The sequence below is a fragment of the Bacillus rossius genome, chromosome 8 (genome assembly GCF_032445375.1).
Source record: "Bacillus rossius redtenbacheri isolate Brsri chromosome 8, Brsri_v3, whole genome shotgun sequence".
Taxonomy (NCBI): domain Eukaryota; kingdom Metazoa; phylum Arthropoda; class Insecta; order Phasmatodea; family Bacillidae; genus Bacillus; species Bacillus rossius.
The window spans coordinates 60853414-60873830 of NC_086336.1; positions in this window are offsets into that span (position 1 = coordinate 60853414).

Here is a 20417-nt window from a genome sequence, read left to right on the forward strand (position 1 = left end):
TAGAAAGAACTAATTATGGTGAAATATGAAAATAACATAAAAATAGGGCAACTAAACGCACAACGTTCAGCTGTTGTCAGTGCTGAATTAAATAAGATTGCAGAAAAAATGAAGCTTGATGTGATCTTATTACAAGAACCCTATGTATTACGTGGGCAAGTTGCAGGAATCCATGGTTTAATATATGCAATAGGAGATAATCCGAAATCGGCAATTTGGATTAGAAATGAAACTCTAACTACGATGTTACTCTCCGGCATTTCTAATGAACATCATGTTTGCATGATCATGCAGATGAGGATGATGAAAATATACGTTATCTCATCCTATTTTCAATTCTCAGATCCTATTGAAGTACATATTGATAAGCTTAATTCAATATTGGATACAATTGGACATGAAAATATAATAATTGGTGCAGACACAAATGCAAAATCTTCTTTTTGGAATTCACCAGTGAATGACGAAAAAGGTGAGATCATGAACGATTTTATCATGGAAAGAGATCTATATGTTATTAATGATGATCCATTAACAGGAATATATCTATCACCAGCAACTAATACTGAGACTTTCATTGATGTGACATTGACTGATAACAACATGAAAGAAAGAGTCAATGAATGGAAGATTCATCTGGACAGTTCAAGTGACCACAGATTGATGACTTATGAAATCCAATTGCAAAGAACTGAGATGCCTCCCATAATAATAAGTCCACGGTACATACATAAGAACGCGGATTGGAAGAAGTTTGATGAATTAATAACAAGCAAAATAAATGAATTATCACATGAAGAAGATGTATATAACTCCGCAGAAGCACTCGCCATGAGATTAACAATTATATTACAGAATATCTGTGAGAAATGCTTTAGGAAACAAACGAAAATTATTCCTGGAAATCCCTGGTGGGATGTTGAATTAGAAGAAACTAGAAGAGATCTGGAAAGACTAAGAAGAATCATGAAGAGAGCGGCAAATGGATTTTATAAACTTTTAATTTTACAACAGTACAGAATAAGGAGAAAGAAATATAAGAAAGATATTTTATTAAAGAAGAAGGTATACTGGGAAAAACTTGTCCTTAACAAGGGGAATATGGACCCTTGGGGATATGTGTACAAGGTGATGGCTGGCAAAGTACGAAGTTCTTTTGAAATCCCTGGGATGATGATGGCAAATAGACAAATTACTGACATTACAGAAAATTTGGAAACTATTCTACATGATTTACTACCTAATGACAACCCAGATGAAGATACGAATATTCAAAAGATGAAGAGAGAAGCGATGAAAGAACTGCCTGATACAGAAGACACAGTTTCTTTCACCATCCAAGAGCTTGACAAGATCATTAAAGAGTTAAAACCACGAAAAGCACCAGGTAAAGATAATATAACAACTGAGTTAATTTGGCGAGCTTACCCTCGAATCAAGGAAGTACTGTTACATCTGTATAATTTATGCTTATCTTCAGGAACATTTCCAAAAATATGGAAGGAAGGAGTTCTCAAAATCATATACAAGGGAAATGCTAAGGACCCGAAATTAACTAAGTCATACCGGCCTTTAACTATGCTGCCTAACATGGGAAAAATTTATGAGCGGCTCATTAATGCAAGACTAACAGCTTATTTGGAAGTAATACAGGGAATAGATAAACAGCAGTATGGCTTCAGAAGAGGGTATAGTACAGAAAAAGCGCTATACGATGTAAATCAATATATTAAAAACCTACAAGAAAAATATGTGCTTGGAGTGACGATAGATATAGCAGGAGCATTCGACCACGCTTGGTGGCCTCAAGTATTATGGCGCTTAAAGAATCTTAACACACCTAAGAACCTGTATGCCGCCATAAGGGGCTTTCTGCAAGATAGAAAGTGTGAATGTCGATTGGGCCACATAGTTGTGGAAAAGAAGCTCTCCATGGGCTGTCCTCAGGGTTCAGTCCTTGGTCCGCTACTATGGAATATAATATTTGATGAGCTTCTGAAAATTGAGTTACCAGTAAATAACATTATATATGGCTATGCAGATGATGGCTTGCTCATTATACCCGCTACTTCACGCTACGAATTAGAGCAGACAGCAGAAATTATTCTACGCTCTATCAACACCTGGGCAAGCAGTGTCCGACTTCTTATATCATCTGAAAAAACTGAAGGCGTATTACTAAAGGGAAAATTACATAAAGACAGACCACCTTTAATAAGATTTCAAGAACGAATAGTGAAGATAAAACAAAAAGTTAAGTATCTAGGGGTACAAATCACAACGGGAACAGGATACCAAGAACACATACAAGAAGCATCACAAAAGGCCCTACTGTTAATGCAAAAAATAAGGAGTCATAAACCTACAAATGTAGGATTGAGCACTAATACTATGACAACACTGTACAATGGAGTATACCTGGGCATACTTACCTATGCTTGCTCAGTCTGGTATGAACTACTACGCAATTCACATGTAAGAAGAAGGTTAAACTCATCCCAACGAACAGCTCTAATTGCTGTAACAAAAAGCTACAGAACTACGTCTTTAGAAGCACTGCAGGTTATCGCTGGAGCCTTACCTATAGACCTACTAATACAAGAAAGAGCAAAAGTTGTGATATTAAAGATGAACAAGGAATACACTGCTTCAAAATATCGCAGAATCCACATAGAAAATATTGAAATCTGGCAAGAAAGGTGGCGAAACTCTGACAAGGGAAGGCATACACACAATATATTCCCTTCAATAGAAGAACGGATGAAATTTTCATGGATAAGTACTGACCACTACACTTCACAATTCCTAACAGGTCACGGGAATTTTAAACACAAATTAAACTCTTTTAACTTAGTGGAAAGCCCTATGTGCCCTGTGTGCATGGAAGAAGACACAGTAGAGCATGTTCTAAATGATTGCGTTAAAATAGAAGACATACGAAACAAGTACACAAGGAAGATGGCTATGGAGGATGTTGATATTAAGGATATTAATCAAATTGTGAGAGATAAGAAGACTTATGACATATGGAGAAATTACACCTTTGAAGTATCCAAGAGACTGGAGCGTTTCGATAGTTGGATGCACGAACAATCTCTGATGGAAGATCTGCTTTCCGATACGGAATAACTTACTACAGAAAAATAAAATAACTCTTTGAATCTCCTACACAAGTTTCTTTGGCTGTTCTTCTTGTGTATAGTGTAATCGAACAGCCGGAATATTATATCAAATTAGATAAATGAACTGAAAAGAATTAATTAAGAATAAGAGAATTAAAAATATACACCAGATCTCTCTTTGAAAATAAGAATAAGAATTATGACAGAATAACGCCCTGGAAACCTGTATAAGCAAGCTAAAAGGATATGAATTATTATATAATATAAACTGTATTATATTATATAATATATATATATGTGTGTTAAAAATATAATCATGTGTGCAATAAATATAAATAAACTACTCTTGCAAACCTTATAAAAAGGATTATATCCAGAGTAGTCTTTAAGTAAACATACATAATCTATAATATGATTATTTTCTATAAAGCTACAAGATAATCTGTGTGATGTCTGGTGGTTGTGGGGGAGGGGGGGAGGGTGTTGCAGAGCAGCTAGGCAGTCGTGTCGCACAGCCCGAGCACGGCAGGAAAATAATAAATATATTACAAGAATGGTATCTGAACACCAAAGATGTAACACACACACACACACACACCAACACACACATATATACAAACTGAAAAAAAAACACGTTTTTATCCGTTACACACTAAAAACGTTTAGTTCCACTATACCACCTCCTGGCTGGCAAACATCCGATCAGTTCGATGCTACCAAATTATTGTATTGTCATCCGGATTACCTACATGCACTTGAAAAAAGATTCAAACCGATGCGACAGTTAGAAATAGGTTAAAGTAGACTTTCTTAATTGGTTTACATAGTTCGTTAGTTACTACAAGTGAAGCTAAAATAAGTGTTTTAAACAAAACGCACGATAAAAATTAAATAATAATTAAAACTTGTTTCAATATTTGTTTAGGATAAAATGCATCAATTTTTTTACAAACAACATGTTGATTACGTTTGTGTTAGCCAAATAAAAAAAATTCCCAGCCACTTTTTAAAATTTTTATATAATCATTAACAGGCGTAAGAACCGATGAAAGTTCACAATTGGCATACCCCATAATAATTGCCAAACGATCAATGATATTCGTTCATCGAAATAATAACAATGCATTTATTTTGACTTGTATCAATTAACAGATAGCTTGCATTTCAAGCGATTGAAAGGTTTATCAACCCAGAACCAGATACTGATTGACAATTGACAATGATCTATACAATAAGATTTTCTTGGTTCACAAACGTTTTCTATGCGAGGATTAATATTGTAAAATATTGCTGATATATATAATTAAGGATCAAGAAAAATTGCAAAAAATAATAACTGAAAATTATTTCTTCAGTATATTTTTTAAATTTTCTTGCCAAACATCCTTTAGTAAATAAACAGACAATGTGAAATTATATATATGAAGCTGACTTTTTAAGTTTTATCGTATCGAAAATTACTGAAAAGACGATTCTCACTAGCAAGAACTAGAAAAATATTTTCACCCTAATGGTAACTCAAACTACATTTTCTAAACTTCTACATTAAAACTACGACTCCCCATGCAGCATATTTATTCTTTATGACATAGAAATAATTAAATACTTATGATTAGCAACCACAGTTATTTAAAATATCATAATTTCAAAAATTATTAATTAAAGTATTTCTTAAGACTTGACCTCTACACCAATAATGGAGTGTTCAATTTCAATTTATTTTTGTTATATATAAACTCTTAATCCAATATTCAATTTGAATACAGTTTTTTTTGTTTGTTTATCGTAATTTATTGTTTTGAAATTTTTTCTTAGTGAAAAAAAAACGGCTAGTAGAACTAAACATTTTATAGAAAAACAAGATGGTTGAGTCTGAGAGAAAGAGTATACTATAACGTTTTTATATTGACTGTTTGTTTTTTTGACGTGACAACGTCAAATAAATCGATGAACGCCGGCTGCACGCAAGAAAAAGTGTCCCGTTACGCACATTGTTCCGTTACACTGTGTCCCGTTACACTCATTGTACGCTTGCGCCGCATCTATCTCTCTTCCACTCGACTGTTTATAAAGTGAAGTGAAAAGTTAATGTGGTTTTCATTGCTTTTTACAACAACAATTTCGGCAATAAAGGTTAATTATTCTTGCATTTTAAAAATCTGATTACTAGTATAATTTCAAGTATTTATTATTTTATTATTAAAATAAAAATGATACAATTTTATTCATAAAGTATGCAATCATTTCATCAATGTTTTGTTATGATGTTGTCACTTTAAACTATCGTCCGTAAACCGACTTCAAAGACAAACAATTTTTTACTAAAATAAAAATTCATTCGGTATTGCGTAGAGAAAAGAATGTATTTCGTACCAAGATGCCTGGACTTTGTTCTGATTCCTTGTTCTGTGTTTGTGATTAGCTCGTGGGCCTCGTGAAGACCGCTTTCCGACCCTGTCCCTTACGGCAACCTCCGACGGAACCCGTCCGGGGACGCACCACAACGCCGAACGTACAATAACGCCGAATGCCAAATTGACTACAACGCCGACAGATAGAAAACTGCTGTGTACCATAGCGCCGAAATACATTAACGCCGAAAAATGTCATTGCAGGACTGCCACAAAGGTTAGGTTAGGTAAGGTAAGGTTAGCACACAAATTCATTCAGTTGTTTTTTCATTTTTCTCCTGCGCCCCCCCCCCCCCCCCCACCATCCCCGCAGCAACATTTTTCGGCGTTACTGTATTTCGGCGTTGTGGTACACAGCAGTTTTCTAGCTGTCGGCGTTGCGGTCAATTTGGCATTCGGCGTTATGGTCTTCGGCGTTATTGTACGTTCGGCGTTGTGGTAACGACCCAACTCGTTCCCTTCAACCAGATACTTGTCTCCGGCGAGACTGGCGGCGCGGCGTCAGCCTCGTCAATACTCGGCGCCGGAGCGCTGCTTTACCGAGCCCAGACACCCCCGGACCCCCCCGTCAAACCACCCCGGCTCATTCCAAACTCGACAAAACAAACAACAAACTTCCAGCCTGCCTTAATCCGCGGACTAATGCCGGGGGCCTACCCCCCCCCCCCCCCTCCCAAGGGTCTGACAGCCGCGGTCAAGACCTCCGAGGCGAGATTACGTGGAGGCTTCACCGGGGGTTCCCAGGGAGACCCGCTCTGCTGAAACCTCCTTGGATCAGCCGGCGGAGACACGAACGACGGACCCTGGCTTGAGCGCAACCGTGATCCGTGGTGCCGGGGGGGGGGAGGGGGGGAAGGGCTTAAGTGAAGGCATTACAACAATAAATACTCGACAGGCCTGTTTTTATGGGAGTCTGAGGGGAGTGGAATGAAATTCTAAATCCCACACTCCCTCCCCCCCCCCCCCCCCCCCCTTTTCCAAAGCTTCACAGTATATCGGCTGGTATAATTAATTAAACTAACACATTGGTTTTGAATATTCACGCAATTATTTTATTGATGAATCGCAACCATACATTTATTTTAAAAATTATTAATCGAAGTATTTCTTAAGTCTCGGACCTCTACACCGATGATGGAGTGTTCCATTTTCATTTATTTTTGGTCTATAACCTTTCAGTCCAATTTTTTTTTATTTAAATACAGTTTTTTTTGTGTTTGTATCGTAATTTATTGTTCTGAAAAAATTTCTTTAGTGAAAAAACAGCTAAAAGATAAAAAATTTTAATACAACTTTTAGATGGTTCAGCCTGAGTATAAGAATATATTTAAACTTTTTAATTGGATTTTTTTCTAAAATCAAATTCATTATTACGTAGGGAAAATATGAATTTTATACAAGTTGACGGGAATTTATTCAGATATGTATATACTATGCATAATTACGAAAAAAAATAATTGAAAGAGGCATAGCCACACATGCCGGGCACTAGCAATTATAGGATATATTCTTTCACTATAAATATTTGTTTTTTTCTTTAAGGAAACAAAAATTATTTGGCACTAGAGCGCATTTAAATATCATCAAGGAAGTAAGTTCTTTTCCGTCAGAAAATTCATGAATAGTTGGGACGTTTCTTTAAGCATTCGTGCGCAAACTTATTGGTAACAAAGATAACACGTAGCTTACGTATGTTTTGTATCATTGTAGCAATTAAGCAATATGCCTTTATTAATTTTTGTTTACTAGGTATTAAATTAAGACTATTAATGTTGACTTTTTTCTGATTATCTTTATTCAAGAATGTATTTCAACACTGTGAAACTAGTTTCAAAACGCAGTGATTGTTTTGGGTAAATATGACTTTTTTCACTAACTAATTATAACCAACTCCCAACATATACCTACTGTAAATTTCTTAAAACTAGAGTGATGATTATTTTTTTACCTAAATAGGCTACATAAGTCACGTAAAATCTGTAACACTCCACCTTATAATCTACTAAGTACAGCAGACTAACTCATTTTTAGTGACATGCTAATCAGCGCTGTTTAAATAACTGTAAATATAAACAAAACTGTTTAAACACCATCAAAAAAAAAAAAAGGAAAAATCTAAGAAAGGCAGCAATTGTTAATGGGTTTTAATAAATATTTCTTGTCTATATTCGAACGCTCATACTTAGTATTACTGATGTTTGGCGATACATATTTACATTCGATGAACAATAAAATCATAGGGAAATTGTGATGTTAATATTAATCATAAGGATTTGGTTTTCAAATTAGTCATAAGAATTACATAACTAAAGATAATTTACAGTTTTTAATCAACACACAAAAACGTTAATAAGAAAATAGCAGCAATTTTTAAAGATATATTTAAATATTTTATGTGACAGAATACAGCCATTTGTGTTAACGCGAAAAATATAATTTGCTGCTTGTTTCTTCCTTAATTTTTCATCAGGGACGATGGCAAAAGAGAGAAATTCACTTGATCTTACGTAAAGTGTACGCACTACCATGCAGGTCAGTAAATTGAAAGCCCAGGAAGTGCCAATCAAAACCCCAAATGAACTTGGTAGGCTCAGAAAATAAATATAATTAATTCCTCGCTGCGAATTTTCTTACATAGCGATGGGAAGGGTACCGAGTCAATTAACAGCAGTTTCCGTGTTTCAAGACCAGAACATTTGGGGGCGCGAGGCGCCGTGGACGCCCTTAAGGGCCATTCCTGTAGGGAGACGGGGATGTATATTCGCCTCTCCGCGCCGCCGCTCAGCGAGAATAACTCCCGGGCAATCAGCGGAAGTTACGCCGCCGAACCGGGATCGCGGGTAGGAAGAGAAGGTAAATGAGAAGGAGGGGGGGTGGTGATCAAACTCGGAACCGAATACTTCTGTTTCCCCTTCCTGGGTGAACGCAGGAGAGTTCTGAAAGAGCTGGATGATGAGAGGGGAGGGGGGTACAGTTTATTTTATTGTAATTAGAACCATCGAGGAAGTTGGTGGAGGTTACAAGGGGGGAAGCCCCCAGCTTACAATCCCACCCCCCTTTTTTTTTCCCCCGGCGTCTGCCCACCACCTTTTATTTTCTTCCACCCCCTCAGGCAGTAATTCTATCGGAGCCCTGTCTTTCGCTTCCAACCCCCTCATCTCTTTTTTTTTTTTACCGTTTGGCCGCAAAGCTCCGATTCCTATTTTCCGAACCCCCCTTCTCTTCGCCCGGAAAAAACCCTTTACACCAGCGGGCAAACATTCGACCATGGCACGATTGAAGCCGTTGGTGGTGGCAAAGGGTGAGACGGGGCGAGGTCGTAACTTGCCCAAGGGTGGTCGGACCCCTCGCCTCCCCCCCCCCCCCTAGCTGACCACTTCCCCCCCTGCTTCTGTCCCCACCTGGCTTAACGACGGTCTGGTCGGAAGCTCTCGCGCGACCGGTGGACGCTCCTCCGGCACACGTCAAAAAAAACCGGCTTGCTTCGCTTACATAGAAAATAAATAAACAATACAGAGGCCCGGCGAGGTCAAAGCAGGAGTCTGGTAAAAACGGGAAGCCTTCTTTTCACAGACGAGAGAGCCAAACCTCATTTCGGGCATCTTCGGTTTTTTTTTTTTGACGTGACAACGTCTAATAAATCGATGAACGCCGGGCTGCACGCAGGAAAAAGGATAACTCATTGTCCCGTTACGCACATTGTCCCGTTACGCTCATTGTACGCTTGCGCCGAATCTATCTCTCTTCCACTCGATTGGAACAACCATCGATTTGACTTTTTCGGGGCACATTAAACTTGAAACACTCCCATTCGTTTCCTACTTTTCCTATCATCGTCCTATCCTAAACAGAATAACACAGATTGGAAGAAGTTAAATAGCAAACATGTATAAAAGTTATAGTTAAAATAATCTGTTCGTTAAAGTAATAAACATATTTGAATTAATTAGTGCAAATAAGAGTAAATTTATAAATTAAATTGTAGATTTAATTTCACTCCTTCTTTTTATCCATACAAAATAGTGATAATTCAATTAAAATGATTCAATTTTATTCATAAAGTATGCAATCATTTCATCAATGTTTTGTTATGACGTTGTCACGTTAAACTATCGTCCGTAAACCGACTTTACAGACAACCAATTGTTTTTTATTATAATAAATCGGATAATTCCGTTCACAGTAGTGTTTTTAAGCTTCAGAATGATGAGTGTAATATGCGATTGACGTACCTGCAGTCTCAAGGTCTCGCCACAACCAATGGCACTGTGTTGTCGTAGAAATTCAAGTGGAACAAACATGGTGCCAAACAGCGATGCGGTTAAACCACTCTGTTCTGATCGTTGCATGTACTTTCCATAAGACTTTGAATTTATTTTTAGTTACGCCTCTGACTTAAAATTTTCACTACTTGCATTTAAGAAGGTTCAACTAACAATATAGGAAAAAAATCACAATTGTTTACTATTAATTGCATTAGGTTCGTTTGGGTGGTTAGAACCCTCGCCTCCCACCAAGGTGACCGAAGGTTCGATTCCCGGCGGGCTCGAACAAGCATTTTCGCAAGTGGTAAACGTGATGGTAGGTTTTCTCGGAGTACTCCCCATTAAATTCCGTAGCTGCTCCATAACTAGAGACCTGAAAAATTCGCGGGTTCATTTCGTGCTATGCTAAAATGCAAATAATTATACCTCAGTGCGGCTTCTGTCATTGGTTCACTGTTAATCTGGAGGACTGAGGGCCAATTAGAGACCCTCACTCATAGAAGTGTCGAATAACAGGTTACCCGGTCGAGACGACTCACAAGTCAGCAGCCAATGTACAGTTGGCATTTGCCCGAGTGTTTAGAGGATATTGGAGTCTATCCTGAAGTTCATTGAACCCGCGAATTTTTCCGGTCTCTATCCATAACACATCTCATTTCAGGATAGCCGAAACGACAGTTTCTGTCCATTGGTCAGGGGGAGACGGCTCCTATGAATGTAAGTAGTTCGCATAGACCCGGTGAACTACGTGTTAATTTCTTCACTTGCATTACGGTTGACAAACCACAGTGAACTGGTTGATTCGACCGCCCTGCGCAGCTGCTGCCTCAGTGATCGCAACAGACTTCTGCCGCGCAGTGATCAACGACGCATACACCAACTTCCCCGTCTATAATTCGCAGGTGGATAATTAGCATCGAAGACGTGGCACACACGTTAAGTCGGATGAGCCGCCCCAGTTTCACCTCCTTGTGCTGCCTTACGAGTGACAGCTAATTAATCGACGAAATCGTCCGCACGCTACAAGGAACACGATCGTGATTGCCATGTCGTGGCGGTAAATGACTAGAGTCAACAGTCGGAACAACAACACGAGAATAGAGGAAGCACGCAGCTGTCGACAGGTAAAGTATCAATAATATTTAACCTTTATGATGGGACAGAAATATTCATGAAAACAACCGTATCACACTATTTTGTAGTGAAGCTGGATTTCGGATTCTTGTCCGGGAGTTTATGCTTCTTGTTATCCCGGTACCTCCGTTAGTTAAAGTTATTTGAAACCGTTCTCTGAATAGTTTTCCGTTATTTAACTGCGCTTTTAATAAGCACGATGCAAAAAAAAGTCAATGTAAGGTCTTGTGTGGACCTAGTTTTTCGTTTGTGAAGCCCCACCCGGTAGGTCCCTGCACGCCATTGGCTGGCGATGCAAAACTGTGGCGTCGGCGAAGTGGCGGGGGAGGTGGGTCCTTGGGAGAGAGTGTGTGGAGAAGAGAGCCGAGAGAGGAGGACTCGTGGTGTACCCACGGTGGCACGACACGCGCGATGCTCACTGTACAGTAGTGAAGTGAATAAAGGGACTGGAAACGCGCCGTGCATCTATGTGATTTCATTCGTTTCGGTAGCTCCCGATAACTAGCACACCCCACTCCCTTTTCCCAGTGAAGTTGGGAAGGGGGGGGGGGGCGGGGGCGGCAAACAAGGGCCGGTAGCATTGTGTTGAGGCACAGTGACCAGGAACCGACAACGGCATTGAAGATCAGCAGTTACATCAATTTGTTTAATACTCGATTACGTCGGAAAAAAAAATGTATTTCATATATACAAAAATAACCATAGCCACGTGCTACACGAATTGACAATATCTTTATTGTAGTATTATTAAAAACTATTTTTTTGCTAACTGGTTTCCAAAGGAATCTTTTTTTATTATTGCATGCTTGACTGTAAGTATTTTTATAAATCCTTTAACTAAGTGTTTCGTGACAAGACAAAGTACACATTTCTTTAAAATCCTTAGGTCACAGTTGAATTGAACAGATTTTATATGCTAACATTTCAAAATTAATGTAGAGTGGCGTTCGGCTATACATTTAGGGTTTACAGAAACTAAACAACATTTTTTTTTTGTTATTTTCTCATGAAAATATTTTTAATGAAAGATATATTGTTCTAATCTTTGTATCGACACTACAATAGTAAAAATAATCATTTCACAAACCTCGTTAAACCAGAATTATAATTTTTAAAAAGTCATCACAAAAAAGGTGTGAAAATTTTGATAATTTCAAATAACAGAATCGCGACAGAATGATTTTTTCGGATCCTGAAGAAGGGTAGTATAGGATGTTAACAGGCTACAATATGTTCTAGAGCCTAGCGAATAAGTTACAATTTCTTTCACAACAAGTCAATTGTTAAAAGTTTCGCTGACTAAAAAAATTTATGTGTTTGCCACAGGGACTATAATGCTAGTAAATGAATTGTTACTGACATTTGTGCAGATAGGCCTAGAAGTAGACATGATATCTAGATTTATTAAGCAAAATTGTCTTGATTCTCCTCATGAATTATTATTGTGGTATAATTATTGATTCAAGTTAATATAACTTTTCTAATTACCTTTAAAAAATTTAATTTTATTTCTTAAAGATACGAGAAACACATTTATTTTATATACGAAGCTTGTGATTTCATTCAATTATTTGCGGATTTAAATATTATTCATTCAAAATTCCAGAATGTTTAGACATTTTTTACGCACCTGATAATGGCACTAAGTGGGACTTGCTGAAAATAGAGCCCTACTCAGCACATAAACCTTAATAAGTCTTGTACCAGCGGATTTGATGAACACATATTCTTGAATGGAGGTGTTACGTCATACGAGCAGAGCAGCCCAATTAGGACGCGGTCAGGTAACGTTATCCCCACCCACAGCTTTACCCACCCCTACTAGGGGGGGATGAGGGATGTCGGCTCCACGAATACACCCTTCTGGCAGTGATATCCCCTCGTTACGCCCATCAGTCGTCGAGTACTGTGCGGGCCATGTTATTTCCAACAACCACCCCCGGTCCCTCCCTCCACCCCTTTCCTGGCATCGCACGTGACGTGTGCTCATTATTTGAGCCCTGCTTCCGGGGTTTGTACCACTTGTTTGTTGACTTCCGCGAATTCGCCGCCACCTATAGGCGAGCAACTTGCACCGAAGCCGTAAGTTACAACTGCCTCAGCCTGGTTGGCTATGTGACTGACAGTAGCTTTTTTTTTTATTCTGCCTTTTTTTTAATTTTTCAGCTTTTGGATTTGATTCTTGGTTGTTTTGGATCCGGTATTTTACCGGTATATTTTTTTTTTCACCCTCCGAGTATCTGGGACGTGTGTACTCGAAGGGTGTGAACCACGTAGGACCCCCCACACTACACAGCATGGGCATGTCCAAATATCTGCGGTCCAATCACGAAGACTGTTCGAGGAAGCGAAGGTTTGCGTCCTGGCCGGCTGCCAAGTGAATCCGCGAAATTTTTTTTGCCTACCATAATCGACGCTCCAAGACAGAGGCCACCCCCAAGAAACCGACATACCTACTCTTTCAAAGTTACTGAGCAGAGTCCGGTCGCGTTGAAATGATGAAAATCCTGGGATGCATCAGCAGTACGCTCGCTCTCTAAGTTGACGGCACTATGTTCTCCCCCCCCCCTCCTCCTCCCTTTTTCGGTCCCTTTCCTCCCCCTCCTCCTTTATCACCCCCTACCCTTATTACTCCCCCGCCACTCTGGTCCAGCGAACTGAGGAACACGATTTGTAATAAATAACGCACCGCTGCCCTTTGAAACCGAACTGATGAGAGTTGCAGAAGGGTTGGTGGGGTGGCGGGCTGGTTTGGGGGGGGGGGGGGAGAGTAGCAGACAGAACTATCTGTGTCTGTCACCACTCCCACGCGGTTGGTAGTGCCGACCCGCCCCTAGGCCCTCCGAGGCCTGTGATCTACCCTTCCGTTATATCTCTACACCGCACACACGCGTGCTCATATGTACACGGAAAAAAATTATATTCCATATATATATATATATATATATAATCATCGAAATATTACTTGCGAAAAAAAATATTCACCGGAGGGAATTTTTTTTCAAAATGTGCATTGCTCTTTTATTGTGAATTCATTTTTTATATAACTTTATGGCATGTTGTAATCATCTAAACTTATTGAGTTTTTTTTCTTCATATTTTGTATGAGTCTTTGGCGTGATAGATTTATATTACATAGGCCTATATAATAAATCTTTTTTTTTAATTGCAGCTACAGAGTTTTAAGATACTTTAGGTTTAGAAGATTAAATATGTTATGTTTCAATGCGATAAGTTTCTAACACATGGTAATAAAAAAATCAAATCTTATTGTTTTATTCCAAAAATAAATTTGTAAAATGCTTTGTAGTTATAAATTAAAAGAAAAATAATTTTGCAAATTTAGTTAAATAAGCTGATTTATTTTAACTGATCCACCCTCAGCCTTGATATACCTACATGGTTTTTACTCTGTGAGAACAGTAGGAATTTAACTGGTTTTCATTTGATATAAATATTTCCTTTTACAATGCATGAAACTTCACGAACGCTAAAGTTTGGAACTAACTTATAAAATAAAACCATGAATGAAACACGTTAGTATTTTCCTTCTAGAAGAAAGAGAGCGTTCAAGAGAATTTTCATAATTTAGTTTGAATATGTAGTTTGCAATAAAATAATCGAGCAAAGAATTCAGATTGCGTTTAGCGCCCATATATTTTTTGTCCTTCCAACTATTTCAGACAGCTCCTAACAATAGCCCCGCTACGAAAAATTTCAGTAGTTTTGAAAGTGAAAGGAAACGTTTGAGAAGACGTAAAAAGAAAAAGCCCTAAGATTTTATTGCACTTTTACCTCTCCTCCCCCTTCGCCAATCGGTCCTTCATTTCTATTCCGACTGAAATTTCTGGCAGTTTACAACTATTGATGCAAGGATAAACTCATTTTGCGAAATCACTTTTTTTTACGGCTCTAAACGTCATTTGGCGTCATGTCATTTTACATATTCCAAGAAAAGTCCCTGCGTCTCTAAAACATTCTATTCTGATGCTGGGGGCTGGAGGACTAACGACTTGGCCCTAGTTTCCACAAACAAACATCATTCCCCATCGTGCTTCGCAGAGCTCGAAAAGAAAGGGGGGGAAAATATTCATTTCCCCTTCGGGTTCTTTCATACCGCTGTTTAGAACCAGCGCGAGCTGATACTATTACGTACTAAACCGAGCTGATCCTTACTTATAGTTGTTTATTTGTTTTTATTTGTCATGAGTACCATTTTATAAGTTTTGTATCAGGCAATACTTTTAGATGTCTTCTACAGGGTGACCATAAAAGAATATTCCAGTTTCAATGATATATTATAACAGTTTAATTTAGACTATTTACAAAAAAAAATATGCATCAAATTTAAGGTAAACTAACCTTTTTCTTATAACTTTTCAATATGTGCACCTTTATTTATACGGCACACACACAACATAAAGTCCATTTCTTCCCACATTTTGGTTTAAAAAATCCCGGAGTAATGGAACTCTGGAAAATCATTAGGTTTCAGCAGAACGTAGACGCGATTTTTTATAAAGTTCAAAAGGGGAATAAAAATGAACTTTGGCCGCTACGGAGGGCGTGGTCTTGTGGTTTTTTTGAGGAGTTATGGTTGGTGGATCTGGAGGACTCCGGGTCTGTGTGACAGGAAGGGAAAAATACCAGGGAACTGATTACTGACACGAAGGCGTAAGTACGGGTGCGGCTTTCGAAGGGTCAGCAACCGCTGAGTTTTTTTTTTTAATTAGCTTCTAGGGCCAGAAGCGTTAACGACTAACCCCGGAGTTATCTCGGGCACGAGTTGGATTGAAACACGTACTGAACAAAGTCCATCCTGTATTTTCGGCAGAATACTAACCTCAATTTAGTGATTAATATTTTTTTAATTCTTCATTAATTTTAACCTTGTGCCAAAAAAAATGTTTAAAGAGTGGCCATCTTTTGATTCAGTTTTTTTGTTTTATTTAATGATCTCGGAAGAGTGGCCTCGTGTCTTTTACCCTGAGTAAACCCGGAGAAAGGTCAAAAAAAAAATTGTTCAAAATTCGTAACTGCCGTAACTCATCGAGAAGGGCAGGTTATTAATTTCCATAAGGATTGAGTACTAAGCTTCATTTTCATGCGATAAGTAAATACCTATATGGAACCGTTCCGTAAAAAAAATGAAATAAAATATAATATATAAAAAAAACGTTATATTTCGAGCCCTCCCGTCGATGTCCACAGAGCAGTTATGCTTGTTCGGAAGTAGAGAGACGCTTGCCACGCTGTACCCAATTACTTACGTGCGACTGGAGAATCCAGGCAGGCCGTGCCTTTAACGACCCTCGCTGCTACCCTGGTTATATCCGACAGTCAAACTTTCACCGTTTCGTGTAGGGCCAAGGGAGTTGGAAAGGGGTTTGGTTTGGCGAGTTGGAGGGGGTTATGGGGGGGGGGGGGGGTGGATGTCACGACCGTTCGAGCTCTGTTAGGACGGATCACTGTTAAGACTTCCCGTCCGGGCAAACTCCCCCCCCCCCCCCCTGAAAAGTCGTAAAGAAAAGTAATAGATTTTATATAGTCCTAGTTCCTTCCCTGCGTTTTTATTGAATCTCGAATTTCCAGACTTAATGGTCTCCTCCTCCCCCCCCCCCTCCTTTCCCACAATCCACCTTCTTCTACCCTTTTCCCTTATTCCCTCCCCCCATGGGCGAAAGGATGTAAGGAAGATGATGAAAACTTTCCTTGGAAGTTTTCCAAGTTTGTAACGCCGAACGTGGATAGGTTTTCGTTAGGGACTTGGTGGGTTTTAAAGGGTCGTGGAAGGAAAATGTGGGAAGAAGGGGGGGGAGGGGGGGGGGGAGGGGGGGAGCATCCAAGTGTGGGGTCGTAGCTCGTAACTTGCGAGTTACTAAAGATGGCGTATATGAGGAGGTTCCATAGCTGCGAAAGTAACGCGCGAAGGCTATGTGAATTTCGGCTCGGCTCCGTATATTTATATATTCTCCTGTAAAACAGGAAGAAAAAAAAGGCCGGCTAGGTCTATACGCAAGGTGATGACGAGACAAACAGCGTTATCTAGAACGCCGTATACATATTTCATGGCCTGAAGACGTCCTTCATCACCCACAGGGAGAAAGTTTAGAAACAAAAAAAAAGGGGTATAAGAACGAAGGAAATGACGAAGGTTGTAAGAAAAAAAATACACATACGTATGCACAGAGTAACGCAATGAAGTCGTAGGCTTCAACTTGTAAAAAAATAATGTTTGGCTCGAATATTGCGAAACGAGAACTCGTCGTGAAATATTTATGAATAAAAATGTGTTTTGTCGAAATACAAGATATTTGGTAATTCGTGCAATTCCGACATAAAACAAACATAAATTTTCAGCACTAATCAGCTGCCCCGTCAAGACTTCTGTTTCGATGCAGGAGAAAGCAGTATTTTGTGTTTTTTAATTCGCCATGTTTTTTTTTTTAATGGGCTATCCAAATATGATAATTCTATACGGTGTTGTTTGTTACCTGGGAATGACCACTAGTTACCAAAATGTATCATTTAGGTTAAAGAAACAAACAAAAAAAACATTATTTTGATTTTCAAGATATTCCTGTGAATTATTCCATGTTATTGCAATCAGTGTTTCTGACATAACTTTGCAAGCTTCATGTAAAATTTCAGAGCTGGTTTTATCATGTTATAAGCCTAATTACCTGGCGTTTCCTGGGTTAAATTACACTTCGGAGCTGATTTTCGGGAAACCATGTTCTCAGTTAATGGCTATGTAATATATGGAACATCACTGCTGAATTTCCAAGTCTTTAGAACGTATACTTGAAAGACGGAAAACTTTTAATCTTTAACGCCGCCGAAACTCACCTTGGTAGCTGATTAAGAAATGAAAGTGAGTAAAAAATTAAAATGTAAAAGACGTGGCCAGGAGAATGGAGAAGGCATGAAAAATGCAACAGTCGTTGCCATGCAGACGAATAAAGCACCAAAAATGCAATAGCTTTACAAAAATGGGAAATTTTGAAATTTTTTTTTTACCGCCCCCGCAACCCTCCTCTTGGTAGCTGATTTTCGCAAATTTCTCCAAGCGAATGACTACGTAGCAAAAGGTGGTTTGGGCTGTGCGTTGTCTGTAAGCCAGTGTTAAGAGTTTCATTAAGTAGATTGATACTCGATTTCAAGAGACCGGAAAAGTTCGCGGATTTATTTCACGATATGATAAAATTCAAACAACTGTATCTTTATATTGCTTCTCTGATTGATTCACAGTTTATCTGAAGGACTTTGAGCCATTGAAAAACCTTCAACCAACTAAGTATCGAATCGCAAGCGTCCCAGTTGACAGGTGTCACGGGTCAGTGGCCAATGAGCAGGTGGCGTTTGCCCCGAGTGTGTAGGGAGGGGATTGTGGAGTCTATCCTAGAGGTCAAACAAAGCGCGAATTTTTTCCAGTCTCTATTGATTACACATTAACGTTAGTTGTGCCTCTCTCCGCGGTACAAAGTATTTCTTCATGAAATTATCGAATAAGCAAAAAAACACATAACATAAACATGAAACGTCCAGCGAGGCAGATCCTGATGCAGACTGGGTATTCGTAATGGTTGGGTTGAAAAAGGAGAAAAAAAGGTGTTGGGGGGGAGGGGGGGAGTAATGTTATGCAGTGGTGAAGGTCACTGTTTGAGACCAACCGGCGCGTGATCTGAAGCCCGACATAGCGCGCGCTCGGCAGATGGGTCGCGTGGTTCGAATTCCATCACGATATTCACCTGCTCATGCGCGCGTAATTGATAGGGGCCTTTGACGAGCACTGCTGATTGCGTCAGTGAGAGACTCCGGGGCGCATTTGACCGGGAGTCATGCGTGCGTCCGGCCACGCCACAAAATAAAGCAATCCCAGCAAAGCTGCAAAACACTAATTATTCACGAAATGCATTTGCAATTAGGTTCGGAGCTCGGCATTGATTCCTGGGGCAACCTTCTCTACCGCAAAACATTAAAAACCTTCGATTTTTTTATCACGTAAATTTGTCTCCTATTGTGACGATTTGGAAGTAATTACATCTTCAAAAACCCCTGGTTGTTAAGAGCGTCTAAGCTAATTAATACAATTTTGACCTTACGCCTCGTTCACAGCATGGTCGTTATAACATGTAACACACAAATGCACGGAATATTGACATTAGTACAGGAATCGGTCATGGCCAATAGCAGGGGAACATAGAGCATATTTATTAGTTCTCGGTGTCTATAAACAATTTGCACCATTAGATTTCGGGCGTGACCTCCTGTTCCAAGCTGGTTTGATCATTGATCGACCACATTTTCTGTAGCACCTTTGTGTTGCGAGCGTTCAGCGTATGGTTTTGAATTCCGTGTATTCCCTATTCACGGTGTCTATAAACAATTTTTGACGTGACATCTAATAAATCGATGATTGCCGGCTGCACGCACGAAAAAGTGTCCTGTAACGCACATTCTCCCACTACGATGTGTCCGGTTACGCTAATTGTACGCTTGCGCCGCATCTCTCTTCCACTCGATTGGAACAACCATCGATTTGACTTTTCAATCATGTTTTCGTCGTTTGAATTATTAATATTATGTAATTAAACGATCGTTCGCCGATTTTCAGCACAATCTGTACGGTAATTCAAAAGTAATGTTGAATTTTCAAATACGTTTTTGTACGAAAAATGGTGATTTACAGTTACACATAATAATTCAAATTACACCCGGGATCTTTTGAAAAATGTTTTAAAAAATATTGTAACACATTATAAATAAGTTTGGTGTACTTGGGATGCGTATTTGTTATAAAATCGTATTATAAAAACCAAATAATATTATTCCCCTACGGTGCTGCCATCTGCGGTGACGGACGCGAACCGAACGAATCGCGCTATCTACCGCGTCCGCGGCAACCAGGCACTCGTTAATACATATTTTCCTTTGTTTATCGCGAGGGGCGTTATTATTAATGAATTATAAATAAAATTTCGTGCCCGGGGCCACAATTGCATATCATTTTGAGCACTGGAAGATATAAAAACGTAAAATATTCTCGACGAATTTTAATATCGGCCCCAGCGCACCACGAGCGTCTGGGTTGGAGATTAAAGACGAAATTCTTTCTTAAACTTACTAATACTTATTTTATTTTCTGCAAGGGAATTTTTATTTAATTCTACGTTTAATTTCACGACGAACAAACTTCGTCGTTAAATGTGTTCAATTGCGAAAAAGCGTAAAACATTCTTGAAGATCTTGAAGTTAAATAGCAAACATGTATAAAAGTTATAGTTAAAATAATCTCTTCGTTAAAGTAATAAACATATTTGAATTAGTGAGTGCAAATAAAAGTAAATTTATCAATTAAATTGTAGATTTAATTTCACTCTTTTTTATCCATACAAAATAGTGATAATTCAATAAAAATGATTCAATTTTATTCATAAAATTATGCAATCATTTCATCAATGTTTTGTTATGTCGTCACGTTA